This window comes from Dendrobates tinctorius, unplaced genomic scaffold, assembly GCF_039654945.1.
Source record: "Dendrobates tinctorius isolate UK_male_01 unplaced genomic scaffold, ASM3965494v1 ptg000688l, whole genome shotgun sequence".
Taxonomy (NCBI): domain Eukaryota; kingdom Metazoa; phylum Chordata; class Amphibia; order Anura; family Dendrobatidae; genus Dendrobates; species Dendrobates tinctorius.
Window position 1 is genome coordinate 17297 of NW_027362334.1, and position 27925 is coordinate 45221.

General features: G+C 47.1%; 44 non-coding genes across 44 annotated transcripts; all 44 read left to right on the top strand.

Moving 5' to 3' along the window:
• The first annotated feature begins 747 nt into the window (after nt 1-747).
• On the top strand, nt 748-819 carry TRNAD-GUC (transfer RNA aspartic acid (anticodon GUC)). Its single transcript has one exon. It is a non-coding gene; the product is annotated as a tRNA-Asp (tRNA).
• Nucleotides 820-1054: 235 nt separating this feature from the next.
• Nucleotides 1055-1128, top strand: TRNAI-AAU (transfer RNA isoleucine (anticodon AAU)). The gene has a single exon. It is a non-coding gene; the product is annotated as a tRNA-Ile (tRNA).
• Nucleotides 1129-2002: 874 nt separating this feature from the next.
• On the top strand, nt 2003-2074 carry TRNAD-GUC (transfer RNA aspartic acid (anticodon GUC)). The gene has a single exon. It is a non-coding gene; the product is annotated as a tRNA-Asp (tRNA).
• Nucleotides 2075-2312: 238 nt separating this feature from the next.
• TRNAI-AAU (transfer RNA isoleucine (anticodon AAU)) lies at nt 2313-2386 on the top strand. The gene has a single exon. It is a non-coding gene; the product is annotated as a tRNA-Ile (tRNA).
• Nucleotides 2387-3260: 874 nt separating this feature from the next.
• Nucleotides 3261-3332, top strand: TRNAD-GUC (transfer RNA aspartic acid (anticodon GUC)). The gene has a single exon. It is a non-coding gene; the product is annotated as a tRNA-Asp (tRNA).
• A 238-nt stretch (nt 3333-3570) lies between these two features.
• On the top strand, nt 3571-3644 carry TRNAI-AAU (transfer RNA isoleucine (anticodon AAU)). Its single transcript has one exon. It is a non-coding gene; the product is annotated as a tRNA-Ile (tRNA).
• An 874-nt stretch (nt 3645-4518) lies between these two features.
• On the top strand, nt 4519-4590 carry TRNAD-GUC (transfer RNA aspartic acid (anticodon GUC)). Its single transcript has one exon. It is a non-coding gene; the product is annotated as a tRNA-Asp (tRNA).
• A 234-nt stretch (nt 4591-4824) lies between these two features.
• On the top strand, nt 4825-4898 carry TRNAI-AAU (transfer RNA isoleucine (anticodon AAU)). The gene has a single exon. It is a non-coding gene; the product is annotated as a tRNA-Ile (tRNA).
• An 874-nt stretch (nt 4899-5772) lies between these two features.
• Nucleotides 5773-5844, top strand: TRNAD-GUC (transfer RNA aspartic acid (anticodon GUC)). The gene has a single exon. It is a non-coding gene; the product is annotated as a tRNA-Asp (tRNA).
• A 234-nt stretch (nt 5845-6078) lies between these two features.
• TRNAI-AAU (transfer RNA isoleucine (anticodon AAU)) lies at nt 6079-6152 on the top strand. Its single transcript has one exon. It is a non-coding gene; the product is annotated as a tRNA-Ile (tRNA).
• Nucleotides 6153-7026: 874 nt separating this feature from the next.
• Nucleotides 7027-7098, top strand: TRNAD-GUC (transfer RNA aspartic acid (anticodon GUC)). Its single transcript has one exon. It is a non-coding gene; the product is annotated as a tRNA-Asp (tRNA).
• A 234-nt stretch (nt 7099-7332) lies between these two features.
• On the top strand, nt 7333-7406 carry TRNAI-AAU (transfer RNA isoleucine (anticodon AAU)). The gene has a single exon. It is a non-coding gene; the product is annotated as a tRNA-Ile (tRNA).
• Nucleotides 7407-8280: 874 nt separating this feature from the next.
• TRNAD-GUC (transfer RNA aspartic acid (anticodon GUC)) lies at nt 8281-8352 on the top strand. Its single transcript has one exon. It is a non-coding gene; the product is annotated as a tRNA-Asp (tRNA).
• A 238-nt stretch (nt 8353-8590) lies between these two features.
• Nucleotides 8591-8664, top strand: TRNAI-AAU (transfer RNA isoleucine (anticodon AAU)). Its single transcript has one exon. It is a non-coding gene; the product is annotated as a tRNA-Ile (tRNA).
• Nucleotides 8665-9538: 874 nt separating this feature from the next.
• On the top strand, nt 9539-9610 carry TRNAD-GUC (transfer RNA aspartic acid (anticodon GUC)). The gene has a single exon. It is a non-coding gene; the product is annotated as a tRNA-Asp (tRNA).
• A 238-nt stretch (nt 9611-9848) lies between these two features.
• Nucleotides 9849-9922, top strand: TRNAI-AAU (transfer RNA isoleucine (anticodon AAU)). The gene has a single exon. It is a non-coding gene; the product is annotated as a tRNA-Ile (tRNA).
• Nucleotides 9923-10796: 874 nt separating this feature from the next.
• Nucleotides 10797-10868, top strand: TRNAD-GUC (transfer RNA aspartic acid (anticodon GUC)). The gene has a single exon. It is a non-coding gene; the product is annotated as a tRNA-Asp (tRNA).
• Nucleotides 10869-11105: 237 nt separating this feature from the next.
• On the top strand, nt 11106-11179 carry TRNAI-AAU (transfer RNA isoleucine (anticodon AAU)). Its single transcript has one exon. It is a non-coding gene; the product is annotated as a tRNA-Ile (tRNA).
• An 874-nt stretch (nt 11180-12053) lies between these two features.
• On the top strand, nt 12054-12125 carry TRNAD-GUC (transfer RNA aspartic acid (anticodon GUC)). The gene has a single exon. It is a non-coding gene; the product is annotated as a tRNA-Asp (tRNA).
• A 238-nt stretch (nt 12126-12363) lies between these two features.
• Nucleotides 12364-12437, top strand: TRNAI-AAU (transfer RNA isoleucine (anticodon AAU)). The gene has a single exon. It is a non-coding gene; the product is annotated as a tRNA-Ile (tRNA).
• Nucleotides 12438-13311: 874 nt separating this feature from the next.
• TRNAD-GUC (transfer RNA aspartic acid (anticodon GUC)) lies at nt 13312-13383 on the top strand. Its single transcript has one exon. It is a non-coding gene; the product is annotated as a tRNA-Asp (tRNA).
• Nucleotides 13384-13619: 236 nt separating this feature from the next.
• On the top strand, nt 13620-13693 carry TRNAI-AAU (transfer RNA isoleucine (anticodon AAU)). The gene has a single exon. It is a non-coding gene; the product is annotated as a tRNA-Ile (tRNA).
• Nucleotides 13694-14567: 874 nt separating this feature from the next.
• Nucleotides 14568-14639, top strand: TRNAD-GUC (transfer RNA aspartic acid (anticodon GUC)). The gene has a single exon. It is a non-coding gene; the product is annotated as a tRNA-Asp (tRNA).
• A 238-nt stretch (nt 14640-14877) lies between these two features.
• On the top strand, nt 14878-14951 carry TRNAI-AAU (transfer RNA isoleucine (anticodon AAU)). Its single transcript has one exon. It is a non-coding gene; the product is annotated as a tRNA-Ile (tRNA).
• Nucleotides 14952-15825: 874 nt separating this feature from the next.
• TRNAD-GUC (transfer RNA aspartic acid (anticodon GUC)) lies at nt 15826-15897 on the top strand. Its single transcript has one exon. It is a non-coding gene; the product is annotated as a tRNA-Asp (tRNA).
• A 234-nt stretch (nt 15898-16131) lies between these two features.
• TRNAI-AAU (transfer RNA isoleucine (anticodon AAU)) lies at nt 16132-16205 on the top strand. Its single transcript has one exon. It is a non-coding gene; the product is annotated as a tRNA-Ile (tRNA).
• Nucleotides 16206-17079: 874 nt separating this feature from the next.
• Nucleotides 17080-17151, top strand: TRNAD-GUC (transfer RNA aspartic acid (anticodon GUC)). The gene has a single exon. It is a non-coding gene; the product is annotated as a tRNA-Asp (tRNA).
• Nucleotides 17152-17388: 237 nt separating this feature from the next.
• Nucleotides 17389-17462, top strand: TRNAI-AAU (transfer RNA isoleucine (anticodon AAU)). The gene has a single exon. It is a non-coding gene; the product is annotated as a tRNA-Ile (tRNA).
• Nucleotides 17463-18336: 874 nt separating this feature from the next.
• On the top strand, nt 18337-18408 carry TRNAD-GUC (transfer RNA aspartic acid (anticodon GUC)). The gene has a single exon. It is a non-coding gene; the product is annotated as a tRNA-Asp (tRNA).
• A 238-nt stretch (nt 18409-18646) lies between these two features.
• Nucleotides 18647-18720, top strand: TRNAI-AAU (transfer RNA isoleucine (anticodon AAU)). The gene has a single exon. It is a non-coding gene; the product is annotated as a tRNA-Ile (tRNA).
• Nucleotides 18721-19594: 874 nt separating this feature from the next.
• Nucleotides 19595-19666, top strand: TRNAD-GUC (transfer RNA aspartic acid (anticodon GUC)). The gene has a single exon. It is a non-coding gene; the product is annotated as a tRNA-Asp (tRNA).
• A 238-nt stretch (nt 19667-19904) lies between these two features.
• TRNAI-AAU (transfer RNA isoleucine (anticodon AAU)) lies at nt 19905-19978 on the top strand. Its single transcript has one exon. It is a non-coding gene; the product is annotated as a tRNA-Ile (tRNA).
• An 874-nt stretch (nt 19979-20852) lies between these two features.
• On the top strand, nt 20853-20924 carry TRNAD-GUC (transfer RNA aspartic acid (anticodon GUC)). The gene has a single exon. It is a non-coding gene; the product is annotated as a tRNA-Asp (tRNA).
• Nucleotides 20925-21163: 239 nt separating this feature from the next.
• Nucleotides 21164-21237, top strand: TRNAI-AAU (transfer RNA isoleucine (anticodon AAU)). The gene has a single exon. It is a non-coding gene; the product is annotated as a tRNA-Ile (tRNA).
• Nucleotides 21238-22111: 874 nt separating this feature from the next.
• On the top strand, nt 22112-22183 carry TRNAD-GUC (transfer RNA aspartic acid (anticodon GUC)). Its single transcript has one exon. It is a non-coding gene; the product is annotated as a tRNA-Asp (tRNA).
• Nucleotides 22184-22418: 235 nt separating this feature from the next.
• TRNAI-AAU (transfer RNA isoleucine (anticodon AAU)) lies at nt 22419-22492 on the top strand. The gene has a single exon. It is a non-coding gene; the product is annotated as a tRNA-Ile (tRNA).
• An 874-nt stretch (nt 22493-23366) lies between these two features.
• TRNAD-GUC (transfer RNA aspartic acid (anticodon GUC)) lies at nt 23367-23438 on the top strand. The gene has a single exon. It is a non-coding gene; the product is annotated as a tRNA-Asp (tRNA).
• A 234-nt stretch (nt 23439-23672) lies between these two features.
• On the top strand, nt 23673-23746 carry TRNAI-AAU (transfer RNA isoleucine (anticodon AAU)). Its single transcript has one exon. It is a non-coding gene; the product is annotated as a tRNA-Ile (tRNA).
• An 874-nt stretch (nt 23747-24620) lies between these two features.
• TRNAD-GUC (transfer RNA aspartic acid (anticodon GUC)) lies at nt 24621-24692 on the top strand. The gene has a single exon. It is a non-coding gene; the product is annotated as a tRNA-Asp (tRNA).
• Nucleotides 24693-24931: 239 nt separating this feature from the next.
• On the top strand, nt 24932-25005 carry TRNAI-AAU (transfer RNA isoleucine (anticodon AAU)). Its single transcript has one exon. It is a non-coding gene; the product is annotated as a tRNA-Ile (tRNA).
• An 874-nt stretch (nt 25006-25879) lies between these two features.
• TRNAD-GUC (transfer RNA aspartic acid (anticodon GUC)) lies at nt 25880-25951 on the top strand. Its single transcript has one exon. It is a non-coding gene; the product is annotated as a tRNA-Asp (tRNA).
• A 235-nt stretch (nt 25952-26186) lies between these two features.
• TRNAI-AAU (transfer RNA isoleucine (anticodon AAU)) lies at nt 26187-26260 on the top strand. Its single transcript has one exon. It is a non-coding gene; the product is annotated as a tRNA-Ile (tRNA).
• Nucleotides 26261-27134: 874 nt separating this feature from the next.
• Nucleotides 27135-27206, top strand: TRNAD-GUC (transfer RNA aspartic acid (anticodon GUC)). Its single transcript has one exon. It is a non-coding gene; the product is annotated as a tRNA-Asp (tRNA).
• Nucleotides 27207-27440: 234 nt separating this feature from the next.
• On the top strand, nt 27441-27514 carry TRNAI-AAU (transfer RNA isoleucine (anticodon AAU)). The gene has a single exon. It is a non-coding gene; the product is annotated as a tRNA-Ile (tRNA).
• The last annotated feature ends 411 nt before the right edge of the window (nt 27515-27925 follow it).

A 27925-nucleotide genomic window follows, 5' to 3' on the forward strand; every position in this document is an offset into this window, starting at 1 on the left:
GCAGAAGTAGTTGTCTCTATGTTGTGGTGTTAATTGAAGCCTGTAGCAGGCATTTACTAACTATAGTTGGTGTGGATTTTGCTGTTGACATTTGTGTCATTGTTGATAAACTACACGGTGTCCTTGCTATTCAAGGACACCCCATCGACATGTCCTGCAGAAGAGCGGAGAAGAGGGAATTGTCTGCAGAGATGAGCAGAGCATGTCCAAAGTTATCATGGCATCTAGAACAGATGGAAACAAAAAGGATGAGAAAGACTCCAATAAGAGCAAACATCATCTATAAAGGTACCTGGATGTCAAAGTTTATTTGCGCTACTTCCTGCTTCTATTCAGTATTGAGGCTCCTGTATGTAGGGTAAAAATGGCTAATAACCACTTCTACTATCTCTTCGCCCTTGTTAAGGACACTAGATCCTTCTAGGGTCAGTGTGCTGCCTAGAAAAAACCGCTGTGTGAATGAGGCCATAGTTGTCAGCCGAGCAAAAGTTTGACTAAATCTCCCAGACACTATAGACAGCTTTGCCATCATTCGGATGTCTGCTGGCTGGCCCATTTCTCTCATCCAAAGGAGCACTGACTCTGGCCAGTGAGGGCAAAATGGCAGTTTTCTTCACAGTCTCACCTCTCTTATCTGAAAGTGCAAAAAAGGAAAAATGAGCAGGGCCCACAGTGGATCCTCTGAGCACTCACATGCCTCGTGTGCACTTTCTCGGAGTGTGATGTCAGAGGTTTCGACGCAGCCAATCCTCGTTAGTATAGTGGTGAGTATCCCCGCCTGTCACGCGGGAGACCGGGGTTCGATTCCCCGACGGGGAGGTTTCTTATGTTCTTGCCACTGCTACGTGAACCTGATTGATCCGGCAATATCTTCATAAGCAGGAGCTTTTGATCTTTTATTGTTCGACTGTCACGCGTTACATATGCGTCTACCACCAAAAGTCCCTACATGTGTGCTAAATCCATCCCCCCCCCCCCCTAAAAAAAAAAAAAAAGGATCGCGCTCGTACAGCTTTCCATTTTTTTCCCGGCAGGGACGTAATGCCACACCCATGGCCGGTTAGCTCAGTTGGTTAGAGCGTGGTGCTAATAACGCCAAGGTCGCGGGTTCGATCCCCGTACGGGCCAGGAGCAGCTTTTTAGAGGTCATGTTCACTAGTTTCATCCCAGGTAGATCGATGCTGAAGCTGGTTTCTTCCGATTCCGCATTTTGCTCACAGTGTTTACCGTCTCGAATCGTGTGCCTAACTGATTTGCAGAAGTAGTTGTCTCTATGTTGTGGTGTTAATTGAAGCCTGTAGCAGGCATTTACTAACTATAGTTGGTGTGGATTTTGCTGTTGACATTTGTGTCATTGTTGATAAACTACACGGTGTCCTTGCTATTCAAGGACACCCCATCGACATGTCCTGCAGAAGAGCGGAGAAGAGGGAATTGTCTGCAGAGATGAGCAGAGCATGTCCAAAGTTATCATGGCATCTAGAACAGATGGAAACAAAAAGGATGAGAAAGACTCCAATAAGAGCAAACATCATCTATAAAGGTACCTGGATGTCAAAGTTTATTTGCGCTACTTCCTGCTTCTATTCAGTATTGAGGCTCCTGTATGTAGGGTAAAAATGGCTAATAACCACTTCTACTATCTCTTCGCCCTTGTTAAGGACACTAGATCCTTCTAGGGTCAGTGTGCTGCCTAGAAAAAACCGCTGTGTGAATGAGGCCATAGTTGTCAGCCGAGCAAAAGTTTGACTAAATCTCCCAGACACTATAGACAGCTTTGCCATCATTCGGATGTCTGCTGGCTGGCCCATTTCTCTCATCCAAAGGAGCACTGACTCTGGCCAGTGAGGGCAAAATGGCAGTTTTCTTCACAGTCTCACCTCTCTTATCTGAAAGTGCAAAAAAGGAAAAATGAGCAGGGCCCACAGTGGATCCTCTGAGCACTCACATGCCTCGTGTGCACTTTCTCGGAGTGTGATGTCAGAGGTTTCGACGCAGCCAATCCTCGTTAGTATAGTGGTGAGTATCCCCGCCTGTCACGCGGGAGACCGGGGTTCGATTCCCCGACGGGGAGGTTTCTTATGTTCTTGCCACTGCTACGTGAACCTGATTGATCCGGCAATATCTTCATAAGCAGGAGCTTTTGATCTTTTATTGTTCGACTGTCACGCGTTACATATGCGTCTACCACCAAAAGTCCCTACATGTGTGCTAAATCCATCCCCCCCCCCCCCCCCTAAAAAAAAAAAAAAAGGATCGCGCTCGTACAGCTTTCCATTTTTTTCCCGGCAGGGACGTAATGCCACACCCATGGCCGGTTAGCTCAGTTGGTTAGAGCGTGGTGCTAATAACGCCAAGGTCGCGGGTTCGATCCCCGTACGGGCCAGGAGCAGCTTTTTAGAGGTCATGTTCACTAGTTTCATCCCAGGTAGATCGATGCTGAAGCTGGTTTCTTCCGATTCCGCATTTTGCTCACAGTGTTTACCGTCTCGAATCGTGTGCCTAACTGATTTGCAGAAGTAGTTGTCTCTATGTTGTGGTGTTAATTGAAGCCTGTAGCAGGCATTTACTAACTATAGTTGGTGTGGATTTTGCTGTTGACATTTGTGTCATTGTTGATAAACTACACGGTGTCCTTGCTATTCAAGGACACCCCATCGACATGTCCTGCAGAAGAGCGGAGAAGAGGGAATTGTCTGCAGAGATGAGCAGAGCATGTCCAAAGTTATCATGGCATCTAGAACAGATGGAAACAAAAAGGATGAGAAAGACTCCAATAAGAGCAAACATCATCTATAAAGGTACCTGGATGTCAAAGTTTATTTGCGCTACTTCCTGCTTCTATTCAGTATTGAGGCTCCTGTATGTAGGGTAAAAATGGCTAATAACCACTTCTACTATCTCTTCGCCCTTGTTAAGGACACTAGATCCTTCTAGGGTCAGTGTGCTGCCTAGAAAAAACCGCTGTGTGAATGAGGCCATAGTTGTCAGCCGAGCAAAAGTTTGACTAAATCTCCCAGACACTATAGACAGCTTTGCCATCATTCGGATGTCTGCTGGCTGGCCCATTTCTCTCATCCAAAGGAGCACTGACTCTGGCCAGTGAGGGCAAAATGGCAGTTTTCTTCACAGTCTCACCTCTCTTATCTGAAAGTGCAAAAAAGGAAAAATGAGCAGGGCCCACAGTGGATCCTCTGAGCACTCACATGCCTCGTGTGCACTTTCTCGGAGTGTGATGTCAGAGGTTTCGACGCAGCCAATCCTCGTTAGTATAGTGGTGAGTATCCCCGCCTGTCACGCGGGAGACCGGGGTTCGATTCCCCGACGGGGAGGTTTCTTATGTTCTTGCCACTGCTACGTGAACCTGATTGATCCGGCAATATCTTCATAAGCAGGAGCTTTTGATCTTTTATTGTTCGACTGTCACGCGTTACATATGCGTCTACCACCAAAAGTCCCTACATGTGTGCTAAATCCATCCCCCCCCCCCCCCCCTAAAAAAAAAAAAAAAGGATCGCGCTCGTACAGCTTTCCATTTTTTTCCCGGCAGGGACGTAATGCCACACCCATGGCCGGTTAGCTCAGTTGGTTAGAGCGTGGTGCTAATAACGCCAAGGTCGCGGGTTCGATCCCCGTACGGGCCAGGAGCAGCTTTTTAGAGGTCATGTTCACTAGTTTCATCCCAGGTAGATCGATGCTGAAGCTGGTTTCTTCCGATTCCGCATTTTGCTCACAGTGTTTACCGTCTCGAATCGTGTGCCTAACTGATTTGCAGAAGTAGTTGTCTCTATGTTGTGGTGTTAATTGAAGCCTGTAGCAGGCATTTACTAACTATAGTTGGTGTGGATTTTGCTGTTGACATTTGTGTCATTGTTGATAAACTACACGGTGTCCTTGCTATTCAAGGACACCCCATCGACATGTCCTGCAGAAGAGCGGAGAAGAGGGAATTGTCTGCAGAGATGAGCAGAGCATGTCCAAAGTTATCATGGCATCTAGAACAGATGGAAACAAAAAGGATGAGAAAGACTCCAATAAGAGCAAACATCATCTATAAAGGTACCTGGATGTCAAAGTTTATTTGCGCTACTTCCTGCTTCTATTCAGTATTGAGGCTCCTGTATGTAGGGTAAAAATGGCTAATAACCACTTCTACTATCTCTTCGCCCTTGTTAAGGACACTAGATCCTTCTAGGGTCAGTGTGCTGCCTAGAAAAAACCGCTGTGTGAATGAGGCCATAGTTGTCAGCCGAGCAAAAGTTTGACTAAATCTCCCAGACACTATAGACAGCTTTGCCATCATTCGGATGTCTGCTGGCTGGCCCATTTCTCTCATCCAAAGGAGCACTGACTCTGGCCAGTGAGGGCAAAATGGCAGTTTTCTTCACAGTCTCACCTCTCTTATCTGAAAGTGCAAAAAAGGAAAAATGAGCAGGGCCCACAGTGGATCCTCTGAGCACTCACATGCCTCGTGTGCACTTTCTCGGAGTGTGATGTCAGAGGTTTCGACGCAGCCAATCCTCGTTAGTATAGTGGTGAGTATCCCCGCCTGTCACGCGGGAGACCGGGGTTCGATTCCCCGACGGGGAGGTTTCTTATGTTCTTGCCACTGCTACGTGAACCTGATTGATCCGGCAATATCTTCATAAGCAGGAGCTTTTGATCTTTTATTGTTCGACTGTCACGCGTTACATATGCGTCTACCACCAAAAGTCCCTACATGTGTGCTAAATCCATCCCCCCCCCCCCTAAAAAAAAAAAAAAAGGATCGCGCTCGTACAGCTTTCCATTTTTTTCCCGGCAGGGACGTAATGCCACACCCATGGCCGGTTAGCTCAGTTGGTTAGAGCGTGGTGCTAATAACGCCAAGGTCGCGGGTTCGATCCCCGTACGGGCCAGGAGCAGCTTTTTAGAGGTCATGTTCACTAGTTTCATCCCAGGTAGATCGATGCTGAAGCTGGTTTCTTCCGATTCCGCATTTTGCTCACAGTGTTTACCGTCTCGAATCGTGTGCCTAACTGATTTGCAGAAGTAGTTGTCTCTATGTTGTGGTGTTAATTGAAGCCTGTAGCAGGCATTTACTAACTATAGTTGGTGTGGATTTTGCTGTTGACATTTGTGTCATTGTTGATAAACTACACGGTGTCCTTGCTATTCAAGGACACCCCATCGACATGTCCTGCAGAAGAGCGGAGAAGAGGGAATTGTCTGCAGAGATGAGCAGAGCATGTCCAAAGTTATCATGGCATCTAGAACAGATGGAAACAAAAAGGATGAGAAAGACTCCAATAAGAGCAAACATCATCTATAAAGGTACCTGGATGTCAAAGTTTATTTGCGCTACTTCCTGCTTCTATTCAGTATTGAGGCTCCTGTATGTAGGGTAAAAATGGCTAATAACCACTTCTACTATCTCTTCGCCCTTGTTAAGGACACTAGATCCTTCTAGGGTCAGTGTGCTGCCTAGAAAAAACCGCTGTGTGAATGAGGCCATAGTTGTCAGCCGAGCAAAAGTTTGACTAAATCTCCCAGACACTATAGACAGCTTTGCCATCATTCGGATGTCTGCTGGCTGGCCCATTTCTCTCATCCAAAGGAGCACTGACTCTGGCCAGTGAGGGCAAAATGGCAGTTTTCTTCACAGTCTCACCTCTCTTATCTGAAAGTGCAAAAAAGGAAAAATGAGCAGGGCCCACAGTGGATCCTCTGAGCACTCACATGCCTCGTGTGCACTTTCTCGGAGTGTGATGTCAGAGGTTTCGACGCAGCCAATCCTCGTTAGTATAGTGGTGAGTATCCCCGCCTGTCACGCGGGAGACCGGGGTTCGATTCCCCGACGGGGAGGTTTCTTATGTTCTTGCCACTGCTACGTGAACCTGATTGATCCGGCAATATCTTCATAAGCAGGAGCTTTTGATCTTTTATTGTTCGACTGTCACGCGTTACATATGCGTCTACCACCAAAAGTCCCTACATGTGTGCTAAATCCATCCCCCCCCCCCCTAAAAAAAAAAAAAAAGGATCGCGCTCGTACAGCTTTCCATTTTTTTCCCGGCAGGGACGTAATGCCACACCCATGGCCGGTTAGCTCAGTTGGTTAGAGCGTGGTGCTAATAACGCCAAGGTCGCGGGTTCGATCCCCGTACGGGCCAGGAGCAGCTTTTTAGAGGTCATGTTCACTAGTTTCATCCCAGGTAGATCGATGCTGAAGCTGGTTTCTTCCGATTCCGCATTTTGCTCACAGTGTTTACCGTCTCGAATCGTGTGCCTAACTGATTTGCAGAAGTAGTTGTCTCTATGTTGTGGTGTTAATTGAAGCCTGTAGCAGGCATTTACTAACTATAGTTGGTGTGGATTTTGCTGTTGACATTTGTGTCATTGTTGATAAACTACACGGTGTCCTTGCTATTCAAGGACACCCCATCGACATGTCCTGCAGAAGAGCGGAGAAGAGGGAATTGTCTGCAGAGATGAGCAGAGCATGTCCAAAGTTATCATGGCATCTAGAACAGATGGAAACAAAAAGGATGAGAAAGACTCCAATAAGAGCAAACATCATCTATAAAGGTACCTGGATGTCAAAGTTTATTTGCGCTACTTCCTGCTTCTATTCAGTATTGAGGCTCCTGTATGTAGGGTAAAAATGGCTAATAACCACTTCTACTATCTCTTCGCCCTTGTTAAGGACACTAGATCCTTCTAGGGTCAGTGTGCTGCCTAGAAAAAAGCGCTGTGTGAATGAGGCCATAGTTGTCAGCCGAGCAAAAGTTTGACTAAATCTCCCAGACACTATAGACAGCTTTGCCATCATTCGGATGTCTGCTGGCTGGCCCATTTCTCTCATCCAAAGGAGCACTGACTCTGGCCAGTGAGGGCAAAATGGCAGTTTTCTTCACAGTCTCACCTCTCTTATCTGAAAGTGCAAAAAAGGAAAAATGAGCAGGGCCCACAGTGGATCCTCTGAGCACTCACATGCCTCGTGTGCACTTTCTCGGAGTGTGATGTCAGAGGTTTCGACGCAGCCAATCCTCGTTAGTATAGTGGTGAGTATCCCCGCCTGTCACGCGGGAGACCGGGGTTCGATTCCCCGACGGGGAGGTTTCTTATGTTCTTGCCACTGCTACGTGAACCTGATTGATCCGGCAATATCTTCATAAGCAGGAGCTTTTGATCTTTTATTGTTCGACTGTCACGCGTTACATATGCGTCTACCACCAAAAGTCCCTACATGTGTGCTAAATCCATCCCCCCCCCCCCTAAAAAAAAAAAAAAAGGATCGCGCTCGTACAGCTTTCCATTTTTTTCCCGGCAGGGACGTAATGCCACACCCATGGCCGGTTAGCTCAGTTGGTTAGAGCGTGGTGCTAATAACGCCAAGGTCGCGGGTTCGATCCCCGTACGGGCCAGGAGCAGCTTTTTAGAGGTCATGTTCACTAGTTTCATCCCAGGTAGATCGATGCTGAAGCTGGTTTCTTCCGATTCCGCATTTTGCTCACAGTGTTTACCGTCTCGAATCGTGTGCCTAACTGATTTGCAGAAGTAGTTGTCTCTATGTTGTGGTGTTAATTGAAGCCTGTAGCAGGCATTTACTAACTATAGTTGGTGTGGATTTTGCTGTTGACATTTGTGTCATTGTTGATAAACTACACGGTGTCCTTGCTATTCAAGGACACCCCATCGACATGTCCTGCAGAAGAGCGGAGAAGAGGGAATTGTCTGCAGAGATGAGCAGAGCATGTCCAAAGTTATCATGGCATCTAGAACAGATGGAAACAAAAAGGATGAGAAAGACTCCAATAAGAGCAAACATCATCTATAAAGGTACCTGGATGTCAAAGTTTATTTGCGCTACTTCCTGCTTCTATTCAGTATTGAGGCTCCTGTATGTAGGGTAAAAATGGCTAATAACCACTTCTACTATCTCTTCGCCCTTGTTAAGGACACTAGATCCTTCTAGGGTCAGTGTGCTGCCTAGAAAAAACCGCTGTGTGAATGAGGCCATAGTTGTCAGCCGAGCAAAAGTTTGACTAAATCTCCCAGACACTATAGACAGCTTTGCCATCATTCGGATGTCTGCTGGCTGGCCCATTTCTCTCATCCAAAGGAGCACTGACTCTGGCCAGTGAGGGCAAAATGGCAGTTTTCTTCACAGTCTCACCTCTCTTATCTGAAAGTGCAAAAAAGGAAAAATGAGCAGGGCCCACAGTGGATCCTCTGAGCACTCACATGCCTCGTGTGCACTTTCTCGGAGTGTGATGTCAGAGGTTTCGACGCAGCCAATCCTCGTTAGTATAGTGGTGAGTATCCCCGCCTGTCACGCGGGAGACCGGGGTTCGATTCCCCGACGGGGAGGTTTCTTATGTTCTTGCCACTGCTACGTGAACCTGATTGATCCGGCAATATCTTCATAAGCAGGAGCTTTTGATCTTTTATTGTTCGACTGTCACGCGTTACATATGCGTCTACCACCAAAAGTCCCTACATGTGTGCTAAATCCATCCCCCCCCCCCCCCCCTAAAAAAAAAAAAAAAGGATCGCGCTCGTACAGCTTTCCATTTTTTTCCCGGCAGGGACGTAATGCCACACCCATGGCCGGTTAGCTCAGTTGGTTAGAGCGTGGTGCTAATAACGCCAAGGTCGCGGGTTCGATCCCCGTACGGGCCAGGAGCAGCTTTTTAGAGGTCATGTTCACTAGTTTCATCCCAGGTAGATCGATGCTGAAGCTGGTTTCTTCCGATTCCGCATTTTGCTCACAGTGTTTACCGTCTCGAATCGTGTGCCTAACTGATTTGCAGAAGTAGTTGTCTCTATGTTGTGGTGTTAATTGAAGCCTGTAGCAGGCATTTACTAACTATAGTTGGTGTGGATTTTGCTGTTGACATTTGTGTCATTGTTGATAAACTACACGGTGTCCTTGCTATTCAAGGACACCCCATCGACATGTCCTGCAGAAGAGCGGAGAAGAGGGAATTGTCTGCAGAGATGAGCAGAGCATGTCCAAAGTTATCATGGCATCTAGAACAGATGGAAACAAAAAGGATGAGAAAGACTCCAATAAGAGCAAACATCATCTATAAAGGTACCTGGATGTCAAAGTTTATTTGCGCTACTTCCTGCTTCTATTCAGTATTGAGGCTCCTGTATGTAGGGTAAAAATGGCTAATAACCACTTCTACTATCTCTTCGCCCTTGTTAAGGACACTAGATCCTTCTAGGGTCAGTGTGCTGCCTAGAAAAAACCGCTGTGTGAATGAGGCCATAGTTGTCAGCCGAGCAAAAGTTTGACTAAATCTCCCAGACACTATAGACAGCTTTGCCATCATTCGGATGTCTGCTGGCTGGCCCATTTCTCTCATCCAAAGGAGCACTGACTCTGGCCAGTGAGGGCAAAATGGCAGTTTTCTTCACAGTCTCACCTCTCTTATCTGAAAGTGCAAAAAAGGAAAAATGAGCAGGGCCCACAGTGGATCCTCTGAGCACTCACATGCCTCGTGTGCACTTTCTCGGAGTGTGATGTCAGAGGTTTCGACGCAGCCAATCCTCGTTAGTATAGTGGTGAGTATCCCCGCCTGTCACGCGGGAGACCGGGGTTCGATTCCCCGACGGGGAGGTTTCTTATGTTCTTGCCACTGCTACGTGAACCTGATTGATCCGGCAATATCTTCATAAGCAGGAGCTTTTGATCTTTTATTGTTCGACTGTCACGCGTTACATATGCGTCTACCACCAAAAGTCCCTACATGTGTGCTAAATCCATCCCCCCCCCCCCCCCCTAAAAAAAAAAAAAAAGGATCGCGCTCGTACAGCTTTCCATTTTTTTCCCGGCAGGGACGTAATGCCACACCCATGGCCGGTTAGCTCAGTTGGTTAGAGCGTGGTGCTAATAACGCCAAGGTCGCGGGTTCGATCCCCGTACGGGCCAGGAGCAGCTTTTTAGAGGTCATGTTCACTAGTTTCATCCCAGGTAGATCGATGCTGAAGCTGGTTTCTTCCGATTCCGCATTTTGCTCACAGTGTTTACCGTCTCGAATCGTGTGCCTAACTGATTTGCAGAAGTAGTTGTCTCTATGTTGTGGTGTTAATTGAAGCCTGTAGCAGGCATTTACTAACTATAGTTGGTGTGGATTTTGCTGTTGACATTTGTGTCATTGTTGATAAACTACACGGTGTCCTTGCTATTCAAGGACACCCCATCGACATGTCCTGCAGAAGAGCGGAGAAGAGGGAATTGTCTGCAGAGATGAGCAGAGCATGTCCAAAGTTATCATGGCATCTAGAACAGATGGAAACAAAAAGGATGAGAAAGACTCCAATAAGAGCAAACATCATCTATAAAGGTACCTGGATGTCAAAGTTTATTTGCGCTACTTCCTGCTTCTATTCAGTATTGAGGCTCCTGTATGTAGGGTAAAAATGGCTAATAACCACTTCTACTATCTCTTCGCCCTTGTTAAGGACACTAGATCCTTCTAGGGTCAGTGTGCTGCCTAGAAAAAACCGCTGTGTGAATGAGGCCATAGTTGTCAGCCGAGCAAAAGTTTGACTAAATCTCCCAGACACTATAGACAGCTTTGCCATCATTCGGATGTCTGCTGGCTGGCCCATTTCTCTCATCCAAAGGAGCACTGACTCTGGCCAGTGAGGGCAAAATGGCAGTTTTCTTCACAGTCTCACCTCTCTTATCTGAAAGTGCAAAAAAGGAAAAATGAGCAGGGCCCACAGTGGATCCTCTGAGCACTCACATGCCTCGTGTGCACTTTCTCGGAGTGTGATGTCAGAGGTTTCGACGCAGCCAATCCTCGTTAGTATAGTGGTGAGTATCCCCGCCTGTCACGCGGGAGACCGGGGTTCGATTCCCCGACGGGGAGGTTTCTTATGTTCTTGCCACTGCTACGTGAACCTGATTGATCCGGCAATATCTTCATAAGCAGGAGCTTTTGATCTTTTATTGTTCGACTGTCACGCGTTACATATGCGTCTACCACCAAAAGTCCCTACATGTGTGCTAAATCCATCCCCCCCCCCCCCCCTAAAAAAAAAAAAAAAGGATCGCGCTCGTACAGCTTTCCATTTTTTTCCCGGCAGGGACGTAATGCCACACCCATGGCCGGTTAGCTCAGTTGGTTAGAGCGTGGTGCTAATAACGCCAAGGTCGCGGGTTCGATCCCCGTACGGGCCAGGAGCAGCTTTTTAGAGGTCATGTTCACTAGTTTCATCCCAGGTAGATCGATGCTGAAGCTGGTTTCTTCCGATTCCGCATTTTGCTCACAGTGTTTACCGTCTCGAATCGTGTGCCTAACTGATTTGCAGAAGTAGTTGTCTCTATGTTGTGGTGTTAATTGAAGCCTGTAGCAGGCATTTACTAACTATAGTTGGTGTGGATTTTGCTGTTGACATTTGTGTCATTGTTGATAAACTACACGGTGTCCTTGCTATTCAAGGACACCCCATCGACATGTCCTGCAGAAGAGCGGAGAAGAGGGAATTGTCTGCAGAGATGAGCAGAGCATGTCCAAAGTTATCATGGCATCTAGAACAGATGGAAACAAAAAGGATGAGAAAGACTCCAATAAGAGCAAACATCATCTATAAAGGTACCTGGATGTCAAAGTTTATTTGCGCTACTTCCTGCTTCTATTCAGTATTGAGGCTCCTGTATGTAGGGTAAAAATGGCTAATAACCACTTCTACTATCTCTTCGCCCTTGTTAAGGACACTAGATCCTTCTAGGGTCAGTGTGCTGCCTAGAAAAAACCGCTGTGTGAATGAGGCCATAGTTGTCAGCCGAGCAAAAGTTTGACTAAATCTCCCAGACACTATAGACAGCTTTGCCATCATTCGGATGTCTGCTGGCTGGCCCATTTCTCTCATCCAAAGGAGCACTGACTCTGGCCAGTGAGGGCAAAATGGCAGTTTTCTTCACAGTCTCACCTCTCTTATCTGAAAGTGCAAAAAAGGAAAAATGAGCAGGGCCCACAGTGGATCCTCTGAGCACTCACATGCCTCGTGTGCACTTTCTCGGAGTGTGATGTCAGAGGTTTCGACGCAGCCAATCCTCGTTAGTATAGTGGTGAGTATCCCCGCCTGTCACGCGGGAGACCGGGGTTCGATTCCCCGACGGGGAGGTTTCTTATGTTCTTGCCACTGCTACGTGAACCTGATTGATCCGGCAATATCTTCATAAGCAGGAGCTTTTGATCTTTTATTGTTCGACTGTCACGCGTTACATATGCGTCTACCACCAAAAGTCCCTACATGTGTGCTAAATCCATCCCCCCCCCCCCCCCCTAAAAAAAAAAAAAAAGGATCGCGCTCGTACAGCTTTCCATTTTTTTCCCGGCAGGGACGTAATGCCACACCCATGGCCGGTTAGCTCAGTTGGTTAGAGCGTGGTGCTAATAACGCCAAGGTCGCGGGTTCGATCCCCGTACGGGCCAGGAGCAGCTTTTTAGAGGTCATGTTCACTAGTTTCATCCCAGGTAGATCGATGCTGAAGCTGGTTTCTTCCGATTCCGCATTTTGCTCACAGTGTTTACCGTCTCGAATCGTGTGCCTAACTGATTTGCAGAAGTAGTTGTCTCTATGTTGTGGTGTTAATTGAAGCCTGTAGCAGGCATTTACTAACTATAGTTGGTGTGGATTTTGCTGTTGACATTTGTGTCATTGTTGATAAACTACACGGTGTCCTTGCTATTCAAGGACACCCCATCGACATGTCCTGCAGAAGAGCGGAGAAGAGGGAATTGTCTGCAGAGATGAGCAGAGCATGTCCAAAGTTATCATGGCATCTAGAACAGATGGAAACAAAAAGGATGAGAAAGACTCCAATAAGAGCAAACATCATCTATAAAGGTACCTGGATGTCAAAGTTTATTTGCGCTACTTCCTGCTTCTATTCAGTATTGAGGCTCCTGTATGTAGGGTAAAAATGGCTAATAACCACTTCTACTATCTCTTCGCCCTTGTTAAGGACACTAGATCCTTCTAGGGTCAGTGTGCTGCCTAGAAAAAACCGCTGTGTGAATGAGGCCATAGTTGTCAGCCGAGCAAAAGTTTGACTAAATCTCCCAGACACTATAGACAGCTTTGCCATCATTCGGATGTCTGCTGGCTGGCCCATTTCTCTCATCCAAAGGAGCACTGACTCTGGCCAGTGAGGGCAAAATGGCAGTTTTCTTCACAGTCTCACCTCTCTTATCTGAAAGTGCAAAAAAGGAAAAATGAGCAGGGCCCACAGTGGATCCTCTGAGCACTCACATGCCTCGTGTGCACTTTCTCGGAGTGTGATGTCAGAGGTTTCGACGCAGCCAATCCTCGTTAGTATAGTGGTGAGTATCCCCGCCTGTCACGCGGGAGACCGGGGTTCGATTCCCCGACGGGGAGGTTTCTTATGTTCTTGCCACTGCTACGTGAACCTGATTGATCCGGCAATATCTTCATAAGCAGGAGCTTTTGATCTTTTATTGTTCGACTGTCACGCGTTACATATGCGTCTACCACCAAAAGTCCCTACATGTGTGCTAAATCCATCCCCCCCCCCCCCCTAAAAAAAAAAAAAAAGGATCGCGCTCGTACAGCTTTCCATTTTTTTCCCGGCAGGGACGTAATGCCACACCCATGGCCGGTTAGCTCAGTTGGTTAGAGCGTGGTGCTAATAACGCCAAGGTCGCGGGTTCGATCCCCGTACGGGCCAGGAGCAGCTTTTTAGAGGTCATGTTCACTAGTTTCATCCCAGGTAGATCGATGCTGAAGCTGGTTTCTTCCGATTCCGCATTTTGCTCACAGTGTTTACCGTCTCGAATCGTGTGCCTAACTGATTTGCAGAAGTAGTTGTCTCTATGTTGTGGTGTTAATTGAAGCCTGTAGCAGGCATTTACTAACTATAGTTGGTGTGGATTTTGCTGTTGACATTTGTGTCATTGTTGATAAACTACACGGTGTCCTTGCTATTCAAGGACACCCCATCGACATGTCCTGCAGAAGAGCGGAGAAGAGGGAATTGTCTGCAGAGATGAGCAGAGCATGTCCAAAGTTATCATGGCATCTAGAACAGATGGAAACAAAAAGGATGAGAAAGACTCCAATAAGAGCAAACATCATCTATAAAGGTACCTGGATGTCAAAGTTTATTTGCGCTACTTCCTGCTTCTATTCAGTATTGAGGCTCCTGTATGTAGGGTAAAAATGGCTAATAACCACTTCTACTATCTCTTCGCCCTTGTTAAGGACACTAGATCCTTCTAGGGTCAGTGTGCTGCCTAGAAAAAACCGCTGTGTGAATGAGGCCATAGTTGTCAGCCGAGCAAAAGTTTGACTAAATCTCCCAGACACTATAGACAGCTTTGCCATCATTCGGATGTCTGCTGGCTGGCCCATTTCTCTCATCCAAAGGAGCACTGACTCTGGCCAGTGAGGGCAAAATGGCAGTTTTCTTCACAGTCTCACCTCTCTTATCTGAAAGTGCAAAAAAGGAAAAATGAGCAGGGCCCACAGTGGATCCTCTGAGCACTCACATGCCTCGTGTGCACTTTCTCGGAGTGTGATGTCAGAGGTTTCGACGCAGCCAATCCTCGTTAGTATAGTGGTGAGTATCCCCGCCTGTCACGCGGGAGACCGGGGTTCGATTCCCCGACGGGGAGGTTTCTTATGTTCTTGCCACTGCTACGTGAACCTGATTGATCCGGCAATATCTTCATAAGCAGGAGCTTTTGATCTTTTATTGTTCGACTGTCACGCGTTACATATGCGTCTACCACCAAAAGTCCCTACATGTGTGCTAAATCCATCCCCCCCCCCCCCCCCTAAAAAAAAAAAAAAAGGATCGCGCTCGTACAGCTTTCCATTTTTTTCCCGGCAGGGACGTAATGCCACACCCATGGCCGGTTAGCTCAGTTGGTTAGAGCGTGGTGCTAATAACGCCAAGGTCGCGGGTTCGATCCCCGTACGGGCCAGGAGCAGCTTTTTAGAGGTCATGTTCACTAGTTTCATCCCAGGTAGATCGATGCTGAAGCTGGTTTCTTCCGATTCCGCATTTTGCTCACAGTGTTTACCGTCTCGAATCGTGTGCCTAACTGATTTGCAGAAGTAGTTGTCTCTATGTTGTGGTGTTAATTGAAGCCTGTAGCAGGCATTTACTAACTATAGTTGGTGTGGATTTTGCTGTTGACATTTGTGTCATTGTTGATAAACTACACGGTGTCCTTGCTATTCAAGGACACCCCATCGACATGTCCTGCAGAAGAGCGGAGAAGAGGGAATTGTCTGCAGAGATGAGCAGAGCATGTCCAAAGTTATCATGGCATCTAGAACAGATGGAAACAAAAAGGATGAGAAAGACTCCAATAAGAGCAAACATCATCTATAAAGGTACCTGGATGTCAAAGTTTATTTGCGCTACTTCCTGCTTCTATTCAGTATTGAGGCTCCTGTATGTAGGGTAAAAATGGCTAATAACCACTTCTACTATCTCTTCGCCCTTGTTAAGGACACTAGATCCTTCTAGGGTCAGTGTGCTGCCTAGAAAAAACCGCTGTGTGAATGAGGCCATAGTTGTCAGCCGAGCAAAAGTTTGACTAAATCTCCCAGACACTATAGACAGCTTTGCCATCATTCGGATGTCTGCTGGCTGGCCCATTTCTCTCATCCAAAGGAGCACTGACTCTGGCCAGTGAGGGCAAAATGGCAGTTTTCTTCACAGTCTCACCTCTCTTATCTGAAAGTGCAAAAAAGGAAAAATGAGCAGGGCCCACAGTGGATCCTCTGAGCACTCACATGCCTCGTGTGCACTTTCTCGGAGTGTGATGTCAGAGGTTTCGACGCAGCCAATCCTCGTTAGTATAGTGGTGAGTATCCCCGCCTGTCACGCGGGAGACCGGGGTTCGATTCCCCGACGGGGAGGTTTCTTATGTTCTTGCCACTGCTACGTGAACCTGATTGATCCGGCAATATCTTCATAAGCAGGAGCTTTTGATCTTTTATTGTTCGACTGTCACGCGTTACATATGCGTCTACCACCAAAAGTCCCTACATGTGTGCTAAATCCATCCCCCCCCCCCCTAAAAAAAAAAAAAAAGGATCGCGCTCGTACAGCTTTCCATTTTTTTCCCGGCAGGGACGTAATGCCACACCCATGGCCGGTTAGCTCAGTTGGTTAGAGCGTGGTGCTAATAACGCCAAGGTCGCGGGTTCGATCCCCGTACGGGCCAGGAGCAGCTTTTTAGAGGTCATGTTCACTAGTTTCATCCCAGGTAGATCGATGCTGAAGCTGGTTTCTTCCGATTCCGCATTTTGCTCACAGTGTTTACCGTCTCGAATCGTGTGCCTAACTGATTTGCAGAAGTAGTTGTCTCTATGTTGTGGTGTTAATTGAAGCCTGTAGCAGGCATTTACTAACTATAGTTGGTGTGGATTTTGCTGTTGACATTTGTGTCATTGTTGATAAACTACACGGTGTCCTTGCTATTCAAGGACACCCCATCGACATGTCCTGCAGAAGAGCGGAGAAGAGGGAATTGTCTGCAGAGATGAGCAGAGCATGTCCAAAGTTATCATGGCATCTAGAACAGATGGAAACAAAAAGGATGAGAAAGACTCCAATAAGAGCAAACATCATCTATAAAGGTACCTGGATGTCAAAGTTTATTTGCGCTACTTCCTGCTTCTATTCAGTATTGAGGCTCCTGTATGTAGGGTAAAAATGGCTAATAACCACTTCTACTATCTCTTCGCCCTTGTTAAGGACACTAGATCCTTCTAGGGTCAGTGTGCTGCCTAGAAAAAACCGCTGTGTGAATGAGGCCATAGTTGTCAGCCGAGCAAAAGTTTGACTAAATCTCCCAGACACTATAGACAGCTTTGCCATCATTCGGATGTCTGCTGGCTGGCCCATTTCTCTCATCCAAAGGAGCACTGACTCTGGCCAGTGAGGGCAAAATGGCAGTTTTCTTCACAGTCTCACCTCTCTTATCTGAAAGTGCAAAAAAGGAAAAATGAGCAGGGCCCACAGTGGATCCTCTGAGCACTCACATGCCTCGTGTGCACTTTCTCGGAGTGTGATGTCAGAGGTTTCGACGCAGCCAATCCTCGTTAGTATAGTGGTGAGTATCCCCGCCTGTCACGCGGGAGACCGGGGTTCGATTCCCCGACGGGGAGGTTTCTTATGTTCTTGCCACTGCTACGTGAACCTGATTGATCCGGCAATATCTTCATAAGCAGGAGCTTTTGATCTTTTATTGTTCGACTGTCACGCGTTACATATGCGTCTACCACCAAAAGTCCCTACATGTGTGCTAAATCCATCCCCCCCCCCCCCCCTAAAAAAAAAAAAAAAGGATCGCGCTCGTACAGCTTTCCATTTTTTTCCCGGCAGGGACGTAATGCCACACCCATGGCCGGTTAGCTCAGTTGGTTAGAGCGTGGTGCTAATAACGCCAAGGTCGCGGGTTCGATCCCCGTACGGGCCAGGAGCAGCTTTTTAGAGGTCATGTTCACTAGTTTCATCCCAGGTAGATCGATGCTGAAGCTGGTTTCTTCCGATTCCGCATTTTGCTCACAGTGTTTACCGTCTCGAATCGTGTGCCTAACTGATTTGCAGAAGTAGTTGTCTCTATGTTGTGGTGTTAATTGAAGCCTGTAGCAGGCATTTACTAACTATAGTTGGTGTGGATTTTGCTGTTGACATTTGTGTCATTGTTGATAAACTACACGGTGTCCTTGCTATTCAAGGACACCCCATCGACATGTCCTGCAGAAGAGCGGAGAAGAGGGAATTGTCTGCAGAGATGAGCAGAGCATGTCCAAAGTTATCATGGCATCTAGAACAGATGGAAACAAAAAGGATGAGAAAGACTCCAATAAGAGCAAACATCATCTATAAAGGTACCTGGATGTCAAAGTTTATTTGCGCTACTTCCTGCTTCTATTCAGTATTGAGGCTCCTGTATGTAGGGTAAAAATGGCTAATAACCACTTCTACTATCTCTTCGCCCTTGTTAAGGACACTAGATCCTTCTAGGGTCAGTGTGCTGCCTAGAAAAAACCGCTGTGTGAATGAGGCCATAGTTGTCAGCCGAGCAAAAGTTTGACTAAATCTCCCAGACACTATAGACAGCTTTGCCATCATTCGGATGTCTGCTGGCTGGCCCATTTCTCTCATCCAAAGGAGCACTGACTCTGGCCAGTGAGGGCAAAATGGCAGTTTTCTTCACAGTCTCACCTCTCTTATCTGAAAGTGCAAAAAAGGAAAAATGAGCAGGGCCCACAGTGGATCCTCTGAGCACTCACATGCCTCGTGTGCACTTTCTCGGAGTGTGATGTCAGAGGTTTCGACGCAGCCAATCCTCGTTAGTATAGTGGTGAGTATCCCCGCCTGTCACGCGGGAGACCGGGGTTCGATTCCCCGACGGGGAGGTTTCTTATGTTCTTGCCACTGCTACGTGAACCTGATTGATCCGGCAATATCTTCATAAGCAGGAGCTTTTGATCTTTTATTGTTCGACTGTCACGCGTTACATATGCGTCTACCACCAAAAGTCCCTACATGTGTGCTAAATCCATCCCCCCCCCCCCCCCCTAAAAAAAAAAAAAAAGGATCGCGCTCGTACAGCTTTCCATTTTTTTCCCGGCAGGGACGTAATGCCACACCCATGGCCGGTTAGCTCAGTTGGTTAGAGCGTGGTGCTAATAACGCCAAGGTCGCGGGTTCGATCCCCGTACGGGCCAGGAGCAGCTTTTTAGAGGTCATGTTCACTAGTTTCATCCCAGGTAGATCGATGCTGAAGCTGGTTTCTTCCGATTCCGCATTTTGCTCACAGTGTTTACCGTCTCGAATCGTGTGCCTAACTGATTTGCAGAAGTAGTTGTCTCTATGTTGTGGTGTTAATTGAAGCCTGTAGCAGGCATTTACTAACTATAGTTGGTGTGGATTTTGCTGTTGACATTTGTGTCATTGTTGATAAACTACACGGTGTCCTTGCTATTCAAGGACACCCCATCGACATGTCCTGCAGAAGAGCGGAGAAGAGGGAATTGTCTGCAGAGATGAGCAGAGCATGTCCAAAGTTATCATGGCATCTAGAACAGATGGAAACAAAAAGGATGAGAAAGACTCCAATAAGAGCAAACATCATCTATAAAGGTACCTGGATGTCAAAGTTTATTTGCGCTACTTCCTGCTTCTATTCAGTATTGAGGCTCCTGTATGTAGGGTAAAAATGGCTAATAACCACTTCTACTATCTCTTCGCCCTTGTTAAGGACACTAGATCCTTCTAGGGTCAGTGTGCTGCCTAGAAAAAACCGCTGTGTGAATGAGGCCATAGTTGTCAGCCGAGCAAAAGTTTGACTAAATCTCCCAGACACTATAGACAGCTTTGCCATCATTCGGATGTCTGCTGGCTGGCCCATTTCTCTCATCCAAAGGAGCACTGACTCTGGCCAGTGAGGGCAAAATGGCAGTTTTCTTCACAGTCTCACCTCTCTTATCTGAAAGTGCAAAAAAGGAAAAATGAGCAGGGCCCACAGTGGATCCTCTGAGCACTCACATGCCTCGTGTGCACTTTCTCGGAGTGTGATGTCAGAGGTTTCGACGCAGCCAATCCTCGTTAGTATAGTGGTGAGTATCCCCGCCTGTCACGCGGGAGACCGGGGTTCGATTCCCCGACGGGGAGGTTTCTTATGTTCTTGCCACTGCTACGTGAACCTGATTGATCCGGCAATATCTTCATAAGCAGGAGCTTTTGATCTTTTATTGTTCGACTGTCACGCGTTACATATGCGTCTACCACCAAAAGTCCCTACATGTGTGCTAAATCCATCCCCCCCCCCCCCCCCTAAAAAAAAAAAAAAAGGATCGCGCTCGTACAGCTTTCCATTTTTTTCCCGGCAGGGACGTAATGCCACACCCATGGCCGGTTAGCTCAGTTGGTTAGAGCGTGGTGCTAATAACGCCAAGGTCGCGGGTTCGATCCCCGTACGGGCCAGGAGCAGCTTTTTAGAGGTCATGTTCACTAGTTTCATCCCAGGTAGATCGATGCTGAAGCTGGTTTCTTCCGATTCCGCATTTTGCTCACAGTGTTTACCGTCTCGAATCGTGTGCCTAACTGATTTGCAGAAGTAGTTGTCTCTATGTTGTGGTGTTAATTGAAGCCTGTAGCAGGCATTTACTAACTATAGTTGGTGTGGATTTTGCTGTTGACATTTGTGTCATTGTTGATAAACTACACGGTGTCCTTGCTATTCAAGGACACCCCATCGACATGTCCTGCAGAAGAGCGGAGAAGAGGGAATTGTCTGCAGAGATGAGCAGAGCATGTCCAAAGTTATCATGGCATCTAGAACAGATGGAAACAAAAAGGATGAGAAAGACTCCAATAAGAGCAAACATCATCTATAAAGGTACCTGGATGTCAAAGTTTATTTGCGCTACTTCCTGCTTCTATTCAGTATTGAGGCTCCTGTATGTAGGGTAAAAATGGCTAATAACCACTTCTACTATCTCTTCGCCCTTGTTAAGGACACTAGATCCTTCTAGGGTCAGTGTGCTGCCTAGAAAAAACCGCTGTGTGAATGAGGCCATAGTTGTCAGCCGAGCAAAAGTTTGACTAAATCTCCCAGACACTATAGACAGCTTTGCCATCATTCGGATGTCTGCTGGCTGGCCCATTTCTCTCATCCAAAGGAGCACTGACTCTGGCCAGTGAGGGCAAAATGGCAGTTTTCTTCACAGTCTCACCTCTCTTATCTGAAAGTGCAAAAAAGGAAAAATGAGCAGGGCCCACAGTGGATCCTCTGAGCACTCACATGCCTCGTGTGCACTTTCTCGGAGTGTGATGTCAGAGGTTTCGACGCAGCCAATCCTCGTTAGTATAGTGGTGAGTATCCCCGCCTGTCACGCGGGAGACCGGGGTTCGATTCCCCGACGGGGAGGTTTCTTATGTTCTTGCCACTGCTACGTGAACCTGATTGATCCGGCAATATCTTCATAAGCAGGAGCTTTTGATCTTTTATTGTTCGACTGTCACGCGTTACATATGCGTCTACCACCAAAAGTCCCTACATGTGTGCTAAATCCATCCCCCCCCCCCCCCCCCTAAAAAAAAAAAAAAAGGATCGCGCTCGTACAGCTTTCCATTTTTTTCCCGGCAGGGACGTAATGCCACACCCATGGCCGGTTAGCTCAGTTGGTTAGAGCGTGGTGCTAATAACGCCAAGGTCGCGGGTTCGATCCCCGTACGGGCCAGGAGCAGCTTTTTAGAGGTCATGTTCACTAGTTTCATCCCAGGTAGATCGATGCTGAAGCTGGTTTCTTCCGATTCCGCATTTTGCTCACAGTGTTTACCGTCTCGAATCGTGTGCCTAACTGATTTGCAGAAGTAGTTGTCTCTATGTTGTGGTGTTAATTGAAGCCTGTAGCAGGCATTTACTAACTATAGTTGGTGTGGATTTTGCTGTTGACATTTGTGTCATTGTTGATAAACTACACGGTGTCCTTGCTATTCAAGGACACCCCATCGACATGTCCTGCAGAAGAGCGGAGAAGAGGGAATTGTCTGCAGAGATGAGCAGAGCATGTCCAAAGTTATCATGGCATCTAGAACAGATGGAAACAAAAAGGATGAGAAAGACTCCAATAAGAGCAAACATCATCTATAAAGGTACCTGGATGTCAAAGTTTATTTGCGCTACTTCCTGCTTCTATTCAGTATTGAGGCTCCTGTATGTAGGGTAAAAATGGCTAATAACCACTTCTACTATCTCTTCGCCCTTGTTAAGGACACTAGATCCTTCTAGGGTCAGTGTGCTGCCTAGAAAAAACCGCTGTGTGAATGAGGCCATAGTTGTCAGCCGAGCAAAAGTTTGACTAAATCTCCCAGACACTATAGACAGCTTTGCCATCATTCGGATGTCTGCTGGCTGGCCCATTTCTCTCATCCAAAGGAGCACTGACTCTGGCCAGTGAGGGCAAAATGGCAGTTTTCTTCACAGTCTCACCTCTCTTATCTGAAAGTGCAAAAAAGGAAAAATGAGCAGGGCCCACAGTGGATCCTCTGAGCACTCACATGCCTCGTGTGCACTTTCTCGGAGTGTGATGTCAGAGGTTTCGACGCAGCCAATCCTCGTTAGTATAGTGGTGAGTATCCCCGCCTGTCACGCGGGAGACCGGGGTTCGATTCCCCGACGGGGAGGTTTCTTATGTTCTTGCCACTGCTACGTGAACCTGATTGATCCGGCAATATCTTCATAAGCAGGAGCTTTTGATCTTTTATTGTTCGACTGTCACGCGTTACATATGCGTCTACCACCAAAAGTCCCTACATGTGTGCTAAATCCATCCCCCCCCCCCCCTAAAAAAAAAAAAAAAGGATCGCGCTCGTACAGCTTTCCATTTTTTTCCCGGCAGGGACGTAATGCCACACCCATGGCCGGTTAGCTCAGTTGGTTAGAGCGTGGTGCTAATAACGCCAAGGTCGCGGGTTCGATCCCCGTACGGGCCAGGAGCAGCTTTTTAGAGGTCATGTTCACTAGTTTCATCCCAGGTAGATCGATGCTGAAGCTGGTTTCTTCCGATTCCGCATTTTGCTCACAGTGTTTACCGTCTCGAATCGTGTGCCTAACTGATTTGCAGAAGTAGTTGTCTCTATGTTGTGGTGTTAATTGAAGCCTGTAGCAGGCATTTACTAACTATAGTTGGTGTGGATTTTGCTGTTGACATTTGTGTCATTGTTGATAAACTACACGGTGTCCTTGCTATTCAAGGACACCCCATCGACATGTCCTGCAGAAGAGCGGAGAAGAGGGAATTGTCTGCAGAGATGAGCAGAGCATGTCCAAAGTTATCATGGCATCTAGAACAGATGGAAACAAAAAGGATGAGAAAGACTCCAATAAGAGCAAACATCATCTATAAAGGTACCTGGATGTCAAAGTTTATTTGCGCTACTTCCTGCTTCTATTCAGTATTGAGGCTCCTGTATGTAGGGTAAAAATGGCTAATAACCACTTCTACTATCTCTTCGCCCTTGTTAAGGACACTAGATCCTTCTAGGGTCAGTGTGCTGCCTAGAAAAAACCGCTGTGTGAATGAGGCCATAGTTGTCAGCCGAGCAAAAGTTTGACTAAATCTCCCAGACACTATAGACAGCTTTGCCATCATTCGGATGTCTGCTGGCTGGCCCATTTCTCTCATCCAAAGGAGCACTGACTCTGGCCAGTGAGGGCAAAATGGCAGTTTTCTTCACAGTCTCACCTCTCTTATCTGAAAGTGCAAAAAAGGAAAAATGAGCAGGGCCCACAGTGGATCCTCTGAGCACTCACATGCCTCGTGTGCACTTTCTCGGAGTGTGATGTCAGAGGTTTCGACGCAGCCAATCCTCGTTAGTATAGTGGTGAGTATCCCCGCCTGTCACGCGGGAGACCGGGGTTCGATTCCCCGACGGGGAGGTTTCTTATGTTCTTGCCACTGCTACGTGAACCTGATTGATCCGGCAATATCTTCATAAGCAGGAGCTTTTGATCTTTTATTGTTCGACTGTCACGCGTTACATATGCGTCTACCACCAAAAGTCCCTACATGTGTGCTAAATCCATCCCCCCCCCCCCTAAAAAAAAAAAAAAAGGATCGCGCTCGTACAGCTTTCCATTTTTTTCCCGGCAGGGACGTAATGCCACACCCATGGCCGGTTAGCTCAGTTGGTTAGAGCGTGGTGCTAATAACGCCAAGGTCGCGGGTTCGATCCCCGTACGGGCCAGGAGCAGCTTTTTAGAGGTCATGTTCACTAGTTTCATCCCAGGTAGATCGATGCTGAAGCTGGTTTCTTCCGATTCCGCATTTTGCTCACAGTGTTTACCGTCTCGAATCGTGTGCCTAACTGATTTGCAGAAGTAGTTGTCTCTATGTTGTGGTGTTAATTGAAGCCTGTAGCAGGCATTTACTAACTATAGTTGGTGTGGATTTTGCTGTTGACATTTGTGTCATTGTTGATAAACTACACGGTGTCCTTGCTATTCAAGGACACCCCATCGACATGTCCTGCAGAAGAGCGGAGAAGAGGGAATTGTCTGCAGAGATGAGCAGAGCATGTCCAAAGTTATCATGGCATCTAGAACAGATGGAAACAAAAAGGATGAGAAAGACTCCAATAAGAGCAAACATCATCTATAAAGGTACCTGGATGTCAAAGTTTATTTGCGCTACTTCCTGCTTCTATTCAGTATTGAGGCTCCTGTATGTAGGGTAAAAATGGCTAATAACCACTTCTACTATCTCTTCGCCCTTGTTAAGGACACTAGATCCTTCTAGGGTCAGTGTGCTGCCTAGAAAAAACCGCTGTGTGAATGAGGCCATAGTTGTCAGCCGAGCAAAAGTTTGACTAAATCTCCCAGACACTATAGACAGCTTTGCCATCATTCGGATGTCTGCTGGCTGGCCCATTTCTCTCATCCAAAGGAGCACTGACTCTGGCCAGTGAGGGCAAAATGGCAGTTTTCTTCACAGTCTCACCTCTCTTATCTGAAAGTGCAAAAAAGGAAAAATGAGCAGGGCCCACAGTGGATCCTCTGAGCACTCACATGCCTCGTGTGCACTTTCTCGGAGTGTGATGTCAGAGGTTTCGACGCAGCCAATCCTCGTTAGTATAGTGGTGAGTATCCCCGCCTGTCACGCGGGAGACCGGGGTTCGATTCCCCGACGGGGAGGTTTCTTATGTTCTTGCCACTGCTACGTGAACCTGATTGATCCGGCAATATCTTCATAAGCAGGAGCTTTTGATCTTTTATTGTTCGACTGTCACGCGTTACATATGCGTCTACCACCAAAAGTCCCTACATGTGTGCTAAATCCATCCCCCCCCCCCCCCCCTAAAAAAAAAAAAAAAAGGATCGCGCTCGTACAGCTTTCCATTTTTTTCCCGGCAGGGACGTAATGCCACACCCATGGCCGGTTAGCTCAGTTGGTTAGAGCGTGGTGCTAATAACGCCAAGGTCGCGGGTTCGATCCCCGTACGGGCCAGGAGCAGCTTTTTAGAGGTCATGTTCACTAGTTTCATCCCAGGTAGATCGATGCTGAAGCTGGTTTCTTCCGATTCCGCATTTTGCTCACAGTGTTTACCGTCTCGAATCGTGTGCCTAACTGATTTGCAGAAGTAGTTGTCTCTATGTTGTGGTGTTAATTGAAGCCTGTAGCAGGCATTTACTAACTATAGTTGGTGTGGATTTTGCTGTTGACATTTGTGTCATTGTTGATAAACTACACGGTGTCCTTGCTATTCAAGGACACCCCATCGACATGTCCTGCAGAAGAGCGGAGAAGAGGGAATTGTCTGCAGAGATGAGCAGAGCATGTCCAAAGTTATCATGGCATCTAGAACAGATGGAAACAAAAAGGATGAGAAAGACTCCAATAAGAGCAAACATCATCTATAAAGGTACCTGGATGTCAAAGTTTATTTGCGCTACTTCCTGCTTCTATTCAGTATTGAGGCTCCTGTATGTAGGGTAAAAATGGCTAATAACCACTTCTACTATCTCTTCGCCCTTGTTAAGGACACTAGATCCTTCTAGGGTCAGTGTGCTGCCTAGAAAAAACCGCTGTGTGAATGAGGCCATAGTTGTCAGCCGAGCAAAAGTTTGACTAAATCTCCCAGACACTATAGACAGCTTTGCCATCATTCGGATGTCTGCTGGCTGGCCCATTTCTCTCATCCAAAGGAGCACTGACTCTGGCCAGTGAGGGCAAAATGGCAGTTTTCTTCACAGTCTCACCTCTCTTATCTGAAAGTGCAAAAAAGGAAAAATGAGCAGGGCCCACAGTGGATCCTCTGAGCACTCACATGCCTCGTGTGCACTTTCTCGGAGTGTGATGTCAGAGGTTTCGACGCAGCCAATCCTCGTTAGTATAGTGGTGAGTATCCCCGCCTGTCACGCGGGAGACCGGGGTTCGATTCCCCGACGGGGAGGTTTCTTATGTTCTTGCCACTGCTACGTGAACCTGATTGATCCGGCAATATCTTCATAAGCAGGAGCTTTTGATCTTTTATTGTTCGACTGTCACGCGTTACATATGCGTCTACCACCAAAAGTCCCTACATGTGTGCTAAATCCATCCCCCCCCCCCCCTAAAAAAAAAAAAAAAGGATCGCGCTCGTACAGCTTTCCATTTTTTTCCCGGCAGGGACGTAATGCCACACCCATGGCCGGTTAGCTCAGTTGGTTAGAGCGTGGTGCTAATAACGCCAAGGTCGCGGGTTCGATCCCCGTACGGGCCAGGAGCAGCTTTTTAGAGGTCATGTTCACTAGTTTCATCCCAGGTAGATCGATGCTGAAGCTGGTTTCTTCCGATTCCGCATTTTGCTCACAGTGTTTACCGTCTCGAATCGTGTGCCTAACTGATTTGCAGAAGTAGTTGTCTCTATGTTGTGGTGTTAATTGAAGCCTGTAGCAGGCATTTACTAACTATAGTTGGTGTGGATTTTGCTGTTGACATTTGTGTCATTGTTGATAAACTACACGGTGTCCTTGCTATTCAAGGACACCCCATCGACATGTCCTGCAGAAGAGCGGAGAAGAGGGAATTGTCTGCAGAGATGAGCAGAGCATGTCCAAAGTTATCATGGCATCTAGAACAGATGGAAACAAAAAGGATGAGAAAGACTCCAATAAGAGCAAACATCATCTATAAAGGTACCTGGATGTCAAAGTTTATTTGCGCTACTTCCTGCTTCTATTCAGTATTGAGGCTCCTGTATGTAGGGTAAAAATGGCTAATAACCACTTCTACTATCTCTTCGCCCTTGTTAAGGACACTAGATCCTTCTAGGGTCAGTGTGCTGCCTAGAAAAAACCGCTGTGTGAATGAGGCCATAGTTGTCAGCCGAGCAAAAGTTTGACTAAATCTCCCAGACACTATAGACAGCTTTGCCATCATTCGGATGTCTGCTGGCTGGCCCATTTCTCTCATCCAAAGGAGCACTGACTCTGGCCAGTGAGGGCAAAATGGCAGTTTTCTTCACAGTCTCACCTCTCTTATCTGAAAGTGCAAAAAAGGAAAAATGAGCAGGGCCCACAGTGGATCCTCTGAGCACTCACATGCCTCGTGTGCACTTTCTCGGAGTGTGATGTCAGAGGTTTCGACGCAGCCAATCCTCGTTAGTATAGTGGTGAGTATCCCCGCCTGTCACGCGGGAGACCGGGGTTCGATTCCCCGACGGGGAGGTTTCTTATGTTCTTGCCACTGCTACGTGAACCTGATTGATCCGGCAATATCTTCATAAGCAGGAGCTTTTGATCTTTTATTGTTCGACTGTCACGCGTTACATATGCGTCTACCACCAAAAGTCCCTACATGTGTGCTAAATCCATCCCCCCCCCCCCTAAAAAAAAAAAAAAAGGATCGCGCTCGTACAGCTTTCCATTTTTTTCCCGGCAGGGACGTAATGCCACACCCATGGCCGGTTAGCTCAGTTGGTTAGAGCGTGGTGCTAATAACGCCAAGGTCGCGGGTTCGATCCCCGTACGGGCCAGGAGCAGCTTTTTAGAGGTCATGTTCACTAGTTTCATCCCAGGTAGATCGATGCTGAAGCTGGTTTCTTCCGATTCCGCATTTTGCTCACAGTGTTTACCGTCTCGAATCGTGTGCCTAACTGATTTGCAGAAGTAGTTGTCTCTATGTTGTGGTGTTAATTGAAGCCTGTAGCAGGCATTTACTAACTATAGTTGGTGTGGATTTTGCTGTTGACATTTGTGTCATTGTTGATAAACTACACGGTGTCCTTGCTATTCAAGGACACCCCATCGACATGTCCTGCAGAAGAGCGGAGAAGAGGGAATTGTCTGCAGAGATGAGCAGAGCATGTCCAAAGTTATCATGGCATCTAGAACAGATGGAAACAAAAAGGATGAGAAAGACTCCAATAAGAGCAATCATCTATAAA